This window comes from Triticum dicoccoides, chromosome 5A (genome assembly GCF_002162155.2).
Source record: "Triticum dicoccoides isolate Atlit2015 ecotype Zavitan chromosome 5A, WEW_v2.0, whole genome shotgun sequence".
Taxonomy (NCBI): Eukaryota; Viridiplantae; Streptophyta; class Magnoliopsida; order Poales; family Poaceae; genus Triticum; species Triticum dicoccoides.
In genome coordinates, this window is record NC_041388.1 from 89,109,001 (window position 1) to 89,121,429 (window position 12,429).

Sequence of the window (12,429 nt, forward strand, 5' to 3'; positions counted from 1 at the left end):
AACTAAGTTAAGTGCGTAGTTTTTTTTCTAGACCCCAACTAATAAGTTTGTTGTGTGAAATTGTTATTTTATGTTTCCTTTAACTTTCACGGGGCTTAAGCCACTCTTATTTCCTAAGCTAGCTACGCATACGAGCACAACGCTACGAGTTGGACCTACAATGCACGCAGCAACGGCCCAGGTCCTTTTCTCTTTTTTTTTTCTCTTCCTCCTTTTTCTTCAATCTCTTCATGACCCCGGTCGTCCTCAACCTCTCGTCAGACTCAGGCAACGAGCCAGCGCCCGCACCCCACTCGCGCCCGACCCCTCCCCTCCTCTACCTCGCCCCAAATCCGCTCTGAACGGACCCCCCACTCTGCCCTAACTTCTACTCTTCCGTTACCCGCACTAAACCGCGCCCTAATGGCCATTAGAACACCGGAAACAGCCGCCATGAAGACGCCATAATTCCGACGACGCCCTGCAACGTTCCGACCTCCCCTGCATCCTATAAAAGGCCCCCTCCCGTCACAACTCTCTCCTTGCCCGAAGCCCTCTCCTTCGGGAGCTTATACCCCTACCCATCGTCGTGAATTGCTCACCGGAGTTGCGTGACGCTGGTGCTGTTCGTGGAAGGTTCCGGCGAGTCCGAGGTGAAGCAGACATTCTAACTCTTCCATCCTTCATATCTCGACCTTGGGCATCATCCTAACATGTCGATTCTTTGTTTTACTAAGCCGGAGTACGCATCTGGTCGGAGCTCCGCCCAACTCCGGCGACGCATCACGGTCACCAGAGGACGGTTCCAAGGGCGTTTTGGTGTTCAGCAAGTTTTCCTCGACTTCCTCTACTCCGTCCACCTCTCTTTCGTTGCCGAAGACATCCGCATCATCGAGCGAGAGCACGCCAAGTTTGTTGTCCATCGCCGGCCAACTCCTCCGGTGAGGCCAGCCCTCTTTCTGTAAAAAAAACGAAATAGTATTAGCCTATAGAATTCTGCCACGTTGCGACTCTTTTTCTTACCTCGCTTCTTTTCCAGAAATTTAGCCCAACTTAGAAAAATCACATCTTTTAAACCGCATATCCAAATTTGACAAATAAGATATCCCTGGATAGCTGAGGACCTCTAGTTTATTATAAAAAATTGAAATATCACTTTTACGCTAATTAAAATTTCGTTTTGATTTAAATGATAATTTGAGTATTTTTACTGAATCTTTTATTCTGCGAGTGATATGAAAAAGTTTTACATATGAAAATTGGTCTTTGGAATCATACCAATCTGCTAGAACTCATAGAATATTTTTTTTAGTAAGGTTTAGTTACTGTTTTAGCACAATACATAATTTTGACCTCCTTTGATTATCGTTTAATAAACTCGTTAAACTAAAATTTGTTTCATTGTTAAAACCATTAGATTTATCCGTAGAAAACCTTTCTGGTTAGTTGTTGTCGTCATAAAAATTTAGAGTTATAGGATTATTAATTAGTTTATTAACATGAACTATAAACCATACATAGGAACCTATCAAAGTGCATAAACTCGAATCATATGGATATACTGGCTAGGGTTGTTTGGCATGAATTGTGTGTTGGATGGTTTTTCTTGATCACTTGTTATGTTAATGTTTGATATGTGGAGTGACTTACTTGTACTTTGTTGCGTTAGATTGCGATGAGTGCGAAGGCGAATTCTACGAGGAGGTAGAACCGTGTTGCTGCGAGTCAGAAGGCAAGTTGCAACCTTGACCATATTTATCCTGTGTTTAATTTTGCATTGACTTTCAAAGCAAGTAGTATGCATGTGTAGGGTTTTATTTCGTTGTTTTTGCAAATATTTGCTAGTAGTAAAGCCCTAGGATCCAATGCTATTGGACTATACGCTTAGCCATGCTTGTAGTTGGGGGTGGACCAAATATTTTGAAAATTACAAACTTGTTCCCTTGGAACAATGATTTAGAAAATATTTTGAAAAAGCAAAAACTATATTTTTTTCTTTTACTTCTACTTCCTGGGCGGAATGGTATGACGGGAGCGTCTACAAGTAATTGCGCCCATCGGGGTCTTGCAGTGAATGCACCCGACTGGGGTCTTGCACACATGATTTTGGTGGGGACCGCTGTCCAGGGGAATGAGATCTTCCAAGTACGGTTTGATGTAGCTTTCAGTACAGCCACATACTACTATGGGCTCTGGCTTAGCTTAGTACTAACGGGAAACCCTTACCTTAGGACCGCCATCGGAGAGGGGCTTTCATTGCCTAAGTTGCGGGCGGCTTGGTTAGGTATAGGGGGCTGTTTCGGAAAGGCTTCGTCACAATCTCCTCTTAGTCGTACACCCAAGTGTGTAGCGGTAAACGGGGTTGGTTGTGTCATGTGGGGAACGTGTATGACCTCTACAGAGGGTTTAACCTAATCGATTAGCCGTGCCCCCGGTTACGGGCAATTTTGAGAAACTGAAGACTTGGACTGAGGAAGAATCTCCCCTCTCTTTTCTCAAAGCTATTTTATAAAGGGTTAGGTGGAAGTTAAACACAGTGGGGTGTTTTACTTCAACCTGAAGGAGAAAATTATTTTTTTGTGAATCTTGGTGCGGATATCCAAGTATTCACTTAAACTCTATGTTTTAAAAAAATGTTTATCAAAACTCGTTTTATTTATTTTGTTTATATTCTAGGAAAAAATTGGCTTTTCGCAAATAAACCCTAGACACCAACCCATCATGAATATTTGTTATCACTCTTGTTGCAACTTGCGAGTACATTCAAAGTACTTACCTGTACGTGTCATGTGCAGATGATGAGTGACGAGATAGGGCTACGGAGCTACACTCAAGTAGCCTTGTGGCGACTGATGGGCTCAGGATTATTATTATGTTATTTGCTTCCGCTATGTAACTCAGCCTTCAGCTGAGAGAGTTGTAATAAATTGAACTTTGGATCTTCAATGTAATAAAATGACGTTTGTGCTTGATATTCATATTTGTACTGGGTGTGCTAGCTTTTGATCCAGGGATAGCACAGAAAGCTCAGAAGATTTGGACCCCATGGGTTCGGATCGTTACATACTCCTAAGTGGTACGATAATCCTATCTTAGATATCATGTTGTAGACAACAATGAACCTACGAGCTATGGAGAAGCGATGGTGGGCCTGTATTCCGACAAATGGTTAGAAGCCATGAAATCCGAGATATGATCCATGTATCAGAACAAAGTATAGACTTTGGTGGACTTGCCCGATGATCGGCAAGCCATTGAGATAAATGGATCTTTAAAAAGAAGAAGACGGGCGTGGGCGGTAATGTTACCGTCTATGAAGCTCGACTTGTGGGAAAGAGTCTTTTCACAAGTTTAAGGAGTTGACTACAATGAGAATTTCTCACCCGTAGCGATGCTCAAGTTCGTCGGAATCATGTTAGCATTAGCTGTATTTTTCGATTATGAAATCTGACAGATGGAAGACAAAACAAGTTTTCTTACCAGTTTTCGTAAGAAAAAGTTGTATGTGATACAATAAAAGGTTTTGTCAATCCTAAGGATGCTAAAAGGTATGCTAGCTCCAGCAATCCTTCTATGGACTAGAGCAAGCATCTCGGAGTCAGAATACATGCTTTGATAGAGAGATCAAAGATTTTAGGTTTATACAATGTTTGCTAGAAACTTGTATTTACAAGAAAGTGAGTGGGATCACTACAACATTTCTGATAAGTATATGTGGATGACATATTGTTGATCCGAAATAATGTAGAATTTCTGGAAAGCATAAACGGTTGTTTGAAGAGTGTTTTTCAAAGGAAGACCTGGATAAAGCTGCTTACATATTGGGCATCAAGATCTATAGAGATAGATCAAGACGCCTAATGATACTTTCAAAGAATGCACACCTTGACATGTTTTTGAAGGAGTTCAAAAAGAAGGGGTTCTTACCTGAATTGTATGGTGTGAAGTTGAGTAAGACTCGAAGATTGACCACGACAGAAGAAAGAGGATGGACGAAGGTCGTCCCCTATGCTTTTGTCATAGGCTCTGTACAGTATGCCATGCTGAGTGCCGCACCTGATGTGTGCATTGCCACATGTCTGGCAAGAGGGTACAAAGGTGATCTAGGAGTGGATCATCAGATAGCGGTCAAAATTATCCTTAGAGGAATAAGGAAATGTTTCTCGGTTATGGAGGTGATAAAGAGTTAGACGTAAAGAGTTACGTCGATGCAAGCTTAACACCTATCCGGATAGCTCTGAGTAGAGATATCGGATACGTATAATGGAGCAACAATTTGGAATAGCTCCAAGTGGAACGTGGTAGCAGCATCTACAATATGACATAAAGTTTTGCGAAATACCTAGGGATCTGAATATGGCAAGACCCGTTGACTACAACCTCTCTCACAAGCATAACATAATCAAACCCAGAACTGTTTGAGTGTTTATCACATAGTGATGTGAACTAGATCATTGAGTCTAGTAGACCCTTGGATGTTGGTCACATGGTGATGTGACATGTGAGTGTTAATCACATGGCGATGTGAACTAGATTATTAACTCTAGTGCAAGTGGGAGACTGTTGGAAATATGCCCTAGAGGCAATAATAAATTGGTTATTATTATATTTCCTTGTTCATGATAATTGTTTATTATCCATGCTAGAATTGTATTGATAGGAAACTCATATACATGTGTGGATACATAGACAACACCATGTCCATAGTAAGCCTCTAGTTGACTAGCTCGTTGATCAATAGATGGTTACAGTTTTCTAACCATGGACATTGGATGTCGTTGATAACGGGATCACATCATTAGGAGAATGATGTGATGGACAAGACCCAATCCTAAGCCTAGCACAAGATCGTGTAGTTCGTTTGCTAAAGCTTTTCTAATGTCAAGTATCATTTCCTTAGACCATGAGATTGTGCAACTCCCGGATACCGTAGGAGTGCTTTGGGTGTGCCAAACGTCACAACGTAACTGGGTGGCTATAAAGGTACACTACATGTATCTCCGAAAGTGTCTGTTGGGTTGGCACGAATCGAGACTGGGATTTGTCACTCCGTGTAAACGGAGAGGTATCTCTGGGCCCACTCGGTAGGACATCATCATAATGTGCACAATGTGACCAAGGAGTTGATCACGGGATGATGTGTTACGGAACGAGTAAAGAGACTTGCCGGTAACGAGATTGAACAAGGTATCGGGATACCGATGATCGAATCTCGGGCAAGTACAATACCGCTGGACAAAGGGAATTGTATACGGGATTGATTGAATCCTCGACATCGTGGTTCATCCGATGAGATCATCGTGGAACATGTGGGAGCCAACATGGGTATCCAGATCCCGCTGTTGATTATTGGCCGGAGAGTTGTCTCGGTCATGTCTGCATGGTTCCCGAACCCGTAGGGTCTACACACTTAAGGTTCGGTGACGCTAGAGTTGTTATGGGAAATAGTATGTGGTTACCGAAGGTTGTTTGGAGTCCCGGATGAGATCCCGGACATGACGTGGAGCTCCGGAATGGTCCGGAGGTGAAGATCGGTATATTGGACGAAGGGTATTGGAGTCCGAAATTGTTCCGGGGGTACCAGGTGATGACCAGCGTGTCCGAAAGGGGTTTCGGAGGCCCCGACAAGCGTTGGGGGGCCTTATGGGCCAAGGGGAGAGGGCACATCAGCCCACTAAGGGGCTAAGCGCCCCTCCCACCCCATCTCACGTGACCAGGAGAGGTGGGGGCGCCACCCCTAGGGCAGCCGCCCCTCCCGGCTTGGGGGGCAAGTTTCCTAGGGGGTGGGGGCGCCCAAACCCATCTAGGGTTTCCCCTATGGCCGTCGCCCCTCCCCTAGGGAACCCTAGGGCGCCTCCCCCTCCTCCCTTCCCGCTATATATAGTGAGGGAGAGAGAGGGCAGCCGCACCCTTCCCCTGGCGCAGCCCTCTTCCTCCTCCAACACCTCATCCTCCTCCGTAGTGCTTGGCGAAGCCCTGCCGGAGAACCACGAGCTCCATCACCACCACGCCGTCGTGCTGTTGGAGTTTTCCCTCAACTTACCCTCTCACCTTGCTGGATCAAGAAGGAGGAGAAGTCTCCCAACCGTACGTGTGTTGAACACGGAGGTGCCGTCCGTTCGGCGCTAGGATCATCGGTGATTTGGATCACGACGAGTACGACTCCATCAACCCCGTTCACTTGAACGCTTCCGCTTAGCGATCTACAAGGGTATGTAGATGCACTCTCCTTCCCCTCGTTGCTAGATTACTTCATAGATTGATCTTGGTGATGCGTAGAAAACTTTAAATTTCTGCTACGATCCCCAACAACAAGAAGCAAGTGAAGAGAGGCGAACGGAAAAAGGGCGAATAAAACGGCAAAGGTGAAGTGGGGGAGAGGAAAACGAGAGGAAAATGGCAAATAATGTAATGCGAGGGATAAGAGTTTGTGATGGGTACTTGGTGTGTCTTGACTTGGCATAGATCTCCCCAGCAACGGCGCCATAAATCCTTCTTGCTACCTCTTGAGCATGCGTTCGTTTTCCCTTGAAGAGGAAAGGGTGATGCAACAAAGTAGCGTAAGTATTTCCCTTAGTTTTTGAGAACCAAGGTATCAATCTAGTAGGAGACTACACACAAGTCGCCTAGTACATGCACAAACAATCAAGAACCTTGCAACCAACATGATAAAGGGGTTGTCAATCCCTTCACGGCCACTTGCAAAAGTGAGATCTGATAAAGATAACAAGATAAATATTTTTGGTATTTTTGTTGTGTAGATTGGAAAGTAAAGATTGCAAAGTAAACGGCGACAGAAATAGCTAGTTGATGGGAGACTAATATGATGTAAAATAGACCCGTGGGCCATAGGTTTCACTAGTGGCTTCTCTCAAGATAGCAATTATTACGGTGGGTGAACAAATTACTGTTGAGCAATTGATAGAAAAGCGCATAGTTATGAGAATATCTAGGCATGATCATAAACATAGGCATCACGTCCGTGACAAGTAGACCGACACGATTCTGCATCTACTACTATTACTCCACACATCGAACACTGTCCAGCATGCATCTAGAGTATTAACTTCATAAGAACAGACTAAGGCATTAGGCAAGATGACATGATGTAGAGGGATAAACTCAAGCAATATGATATAAACCCCATCTTTTTACCCTCGATGGCAACAATACAATACGTGCCTTGCTGCTCCTACTGTCACTCGGAAAGGACACCGCAAGATTGAACCCAAAGCTAAGAACTTCTCCCATTGCAAGAAAGATCAATCTAGTAGGGCAAACCAAACTGATAATTCAAAGAGACTTGCAAAGATATTAAATCATGCATATACAGAGAAGAATCAAATATTGTTCATAGATAATCTTGATCATAAATCCACAATTCATCGGATCTCGACAAACACACCGCAAAAAGAATTACATCAAATAGATCTCCAAGAAGATCGAGGAGAACTTTGTATTGAGATCGAAAGAGAGAGAAGAAGCCATCTAGCTAATAACTATGGACCTGAAGGTCTATTGTAAACTACTCACACATCATCGAAGAGGCTATGGTGTTGATGTAGAAGCCCTCCGTGATCGAATCCCCCTCCAGCGGAGCGCTGGAAAAGGCCCCAAGATGGGATCTCACAGGTACAAAAGGTTGTGGCGGTGGAGAAGCGGTTCGTGGCTCTCCCCGATGGTTTCAGGGTATAATAGTATATATAGGCGAAAGAAGTAGGTCGGTGGAGCTACGAGGGGCCCACGAGGGTGGGGGCGCCTGGCCCCCCTGGGCGCGCCCTCCTGCCTCGTGGCTTCCTCGCTGCTTCCTTGATGTCCACTCCAAGTCTCCTGGATTGCATCTATTCCAAAAAAGATCCTCGCGAAGGTTTTGTTCCGTTTGATATTCCTTTTCTGCAAAACACTAAAGTAGGCAAAAAAAAACAGCAATTTGCACTGGGCCTTCGGTTAATAGGTTAGTCCCAAAAATAATATAAAAGTGCATAGTAAAGCCCATTAAACATCCAAAATAGATAATATAATAGCATGGAACAATCAAAAATTATAGATACGTTGGAGACGTATCAAGCGCGCATGGCGGGACGAGAGCAGAGTGCGTGCCATGGCCGCCTCAACCACGAGCAACCACACGCATAGAGCAGTTGAACACGGAGGGAATGGTCGTCTACAAGCCGGCCGACAGTTGCGTCGCTGCATAGAGAGCGACCGTGTCCTACTACCTCTGTCTTGGACTATTAGTCCCCTTTATATTCTGTGCCATATTTTGACCTTAAATTTAACCAACAAAATGTTAATGCATGTGATAAAAAATATATAATTGGAAACTATATTCAAATACAAACCCAACGGTATAATCTCTCGCGACATGCATTCATACTTTATTAGTTAAATAGCTAGTCAAAATTTGGCACAAAAATACATAAACGACTTATAAACCAGGACGGGGTAGAAGGTAATGTAATCGCAAATGTTTTTTATTAACCGTATGTGTATGTGTCCTCTCGTCCTCCTCTCGCACGTCTTGTCACCCCGCTACCGCAGACGGCTTAGAGCGCAAGCCTGAGCAGCGCACGGGGGCGTTCTTTTGGCCAAATGGTGGTGAGCTCGTTCCCGCGCAACCGCGCACGTTCCCACGCAAGCTTCCCGCCCGACTCGGTGAAATCCCCCAAAATCCCAATGCTTACCGGCCTACTATATAAACCCTCATGGCCGGCGAGTCTTGCGTGGCATTTCACCCTCCATCCCTATAGCTTATCTCGTCTGCTTCTCCCATAATTGCCAATGGCACCGGTCTGTCATCGTCGCTCAGCCACTCCGCCGTCATCAGAGGACAGCTCCAGCTGAGAGGCTACACCGCGGCGGCGGCGCAGTCCCCGACGTAGTGTAGTGCGCGTGGCGTCTTTGTTGGGTGTGCGCGGAACACCCACTACACGCTCCATTGTCGTTGCCTGTCGGCAGCTGTTGCCGGCCTTCGTTGCCACCACAACACTGTCTGACGCCGTGGCCACCACACCATCGTCGAAAGCCAGGGCCATCGCCCGCTCCGCCGCCGTGACCCGAAGGAGGGAGGTGGCAGTCGTGGCCGCCACCCCACTGTTGGCCACCGTGGCCATCAACCGCTCCGCCACCGTGGCCTGAAGGCGGGAGATGGTGGTCGTGGCTGCCAGCCCACCGTCGACCGCCGGGGTCATCACCCGCTCCGGCACCATCGCCCGAAGGAGGGAGGCAGAGGTGGAGGCCCGCACGTGCACCAGCGACCTTGCGTGCTACATCGAGTTCCTGCGGGAGGAGGAGGAGCGCCTCGTCGAGCATGCAAAGAGCCTTACCGCCGCTATGGCCGCAACACACGCTACAAAGGTGAAAAATCAGGAGATCTATGAGGAGAACCACCGCTTTGAGAGGGGTCGTCTAGAGCGGCAGAGGGCGTTCGAGGTGAGCGTTGCTGAAGGTGCAGCAGCGGCATACGCCATATTGCAGTTGTCTAGCTTGTCGGTAGGCTCCTCCTCTGCCTCTTACTGAGCGTGCTCGGCAGAGGAGGGGCTGCCGGAAGTAGTACAAAGCCCCCTTTGTAGTAGTATTTAGGGGCTATTTTGTTCAGTTCATCTGACTATAGATGTGGTAGTGCCGTACAACGTACTTAAAATTAGCTAGTATATATAGTTGAACTAGCTTTTTCAGTATGTGGTTGGCAACAATTGGGGAAAAGTTTGGTCGGTTCAGTTGTCGAGTTGAACTGTTTGTATAAAGAACGACTGCTTAATCCATGAATGAAATCTATGCTTAATTACTAAATTTTAGTTGCAAAAATTAGATAGTGCTAGTGATTCTTAGCTGCATATTTTGACAAATGGCGGTGTTACAAGGTTGACAAATGGCAATGTTACTAGATCAACAAATGTCAATCTTCCCAGTTTAACAAATGGCAATATACCCAATATGACATATGCAAATCTTACAAAATTGTGTGTACGTGGTTGCACACGGGTCATCCAAAACAACTGTTTGCATTGAAGGGGTGTACAAATCCTGCTCGGCATGTTTTCTCTTGGCTTAGCACCGAAGTCTGGCTTTGCATACCGTATTCAATCAAAACCATTTGTGTTGAAGATATGCACAAATCCTGCGGTGCGAATTTTCCCTTGGCTTACTGGGGAAGACCATAGCTCTCACTTTGCATATGGGTGTTCTATCTAAAACGTTTGTGATGAAGAGCTGCACAAATCCTGCTCGGCACATTTTCCCTTAGCTTCCTGGGGAAGCTGTCGCTTTGCATACGGGTGTTCTAACTAAAGCGTTTGCGATGAGTGTTTTATATTTAAAAACCATTGATGTTTTTTAAAGAAAAACATTTGATAAGTCTGTACATTTAGAAAGAAAAGCACAAGTTTGTTCAAACCATATCTTTCATTCAGTCACACTGCGAATTTATATTCATATGATCGAGATACAGTATTAAACCCAAAAAAACTAATTTCGGCGGCGGCGCAAGAAGTGTGCCGCGCCGGCTTGTCATTGTCGTCCTTCGGGACGCCGTTGTTGAAGTCTTCAAGGCAGCACAGAATGTTATTCACATGGAAATCAAACATCATGTCGTCGCGCGAATGACGGGCAGGGCGCGGGAGGACGGCAACTTGCAGCGCTGTGATGTAGTGGTAGACGGTGGCGTCCCATGCCGCTGAGGGGGGCACGCGCACAGGCACGGGCGTAGCGGGTGCAGGCAAACACACGAGGACCGGTGCCGCGGTGGGTGCAGGGGCACGCACGGGCACGGGCGCTGGCATGTACATGAGCTCGCCTAGGTCCGCGGAGACCTCGCTTACGCCCGCGGCTTCCAACTCTGCAATAGTGCTCAGCGACCAGTGCTACCTCTTGAGCTTGCGTTGGTTTTTCCCTTGAATAGGAAAGGATGATGCAACAAATTAGCGTAAGTATTTCCCTCAGTTTTGAGAACCAAGGTATCAATCCAGTAGGAGACAACACAACAAGCCACAAAATACATGCACTAACAAACACCAACTTGAAACCAACGTGACAAGGGGTTGTCAATCCCTTCACGGCTATTCGCAAAGTGAGATCTGATAGAGATGGATAGACAGTAAAGTAATATTTTTGGTATTTTTGGTTTATGGAATGGAAAGTAAAGATTGCAAAGTAAGGGAACGGTGACAGAAATTGGCAAGTTGATGGGAAAGTAATATGATGTAAAATAGACCGGGGGCCATAGGTTTCACTAGAGGCTTCTCTCAAGATAGAAAATATTACGGTGGGTGAACAAATTACTGTTGAGCAATTGATAGAAAAGCGCAAAGTTATGACAATATCTAAGGCAATTAATGATCATGAATATAGGCATCACGTCCATGTCAAGTAGACCGAAATTATTCTGCATCTACTACTATTACTCCACACATCGACCGCTATCCAGCATGCATCTATTTTATTAAGTTCATAAAGAACGGAGTAACGCTTTAAGCAAGATGACATGATGTAGAGGAATTAACTCAAGCAATATGATGAAAACCCCATCTTTTTATCCTTGATGGCAACAATACAATATGTGCCTTACTGCCCCTACTGTCACTGGGAAAGGACACCGCAAGATTGAACCCAAAGCTAAGCACTTCTCAAATTGCATGAAAAACCAATCTAGTTGACCAAACCATATCGATAGTTCGAAGAGACTTGCATAGATATCAAATCATGCATATAAGAATTTAGAGGAGGTTCAAATAATATTCATAGATAAGCTGATCATAAATCCACAATTCATCGAATCTCGGCAAACACACTGCAAAAGAGTATTACATCGAATAGATCTCCAAGAACATCGAGGAGAACTTTGTATTGAGAATGAAAGAGAGAGAAGAAGCCATCTAGCTACTAGCTATGGAGCCGTAGGTCTGAAGTAAACTACTCACACTACAAAAAAATACACTTCCGTGATGATACGTGTTTGTCACAGTAGGTCACTTTTTTGTCATGCATGTACATCCATGACAAATTTATGACAGAATCAAGATAGTCATACCTGTGCTGTCGTAGAAGTGTTCCATGACATTACCAAAATTATCATCACGGAAGTGTCCACTCCCATGATGATAGATCGCGCGTCACAGAAGTGCTTTCATCAAGGGTGACCGACACGTGGCATCCACCGTAACGGAACGCCGTTAAGCTATCGGGTCGGGTTTTGGATCCGATAACCCGTTAACAGCCCTGACCAATGGGGATTTTCCACGTGTAAAATCATCATTGGCTAGAGAAAACACGTGTCGGCTCATCGTCGGGATAGATGTCATCCACTCACTGGACAGAAGGCGCCTATGATACGCGACACGTGGCACGGCCCAACAAGTTTAAATGGGCCGGCCCAACTAAAGGCCCACAAGATTTTGCGGACCATAATGGGCCGGCCCAGCTAAAGGCCCACGAGATTTTGCGGACCATAAT

The 12,429-nt window shown here is 45.4% G+C and overlaps 1 long non-coding RNA gene across 1 annotated transcript; it reads left to right on the plus strand.

Moving 5' to 3' along the window:
- Positions 1-243: 243 nt before the first annotated feature.
- Positions 244-1,711, plus strand: LOC119297046. The gene is made up of 3 exons (XR_005145499.1): positions 244-632; positions 717-920; positions 1,649-1,711. It is a non-coding gene; the product is annotated as an uncharacterized LOC119297046 (long non-coding RNA).
- The last annotated feature ends 10,718 nt before the right edge of the window (positions 1,712-12,429 follow it).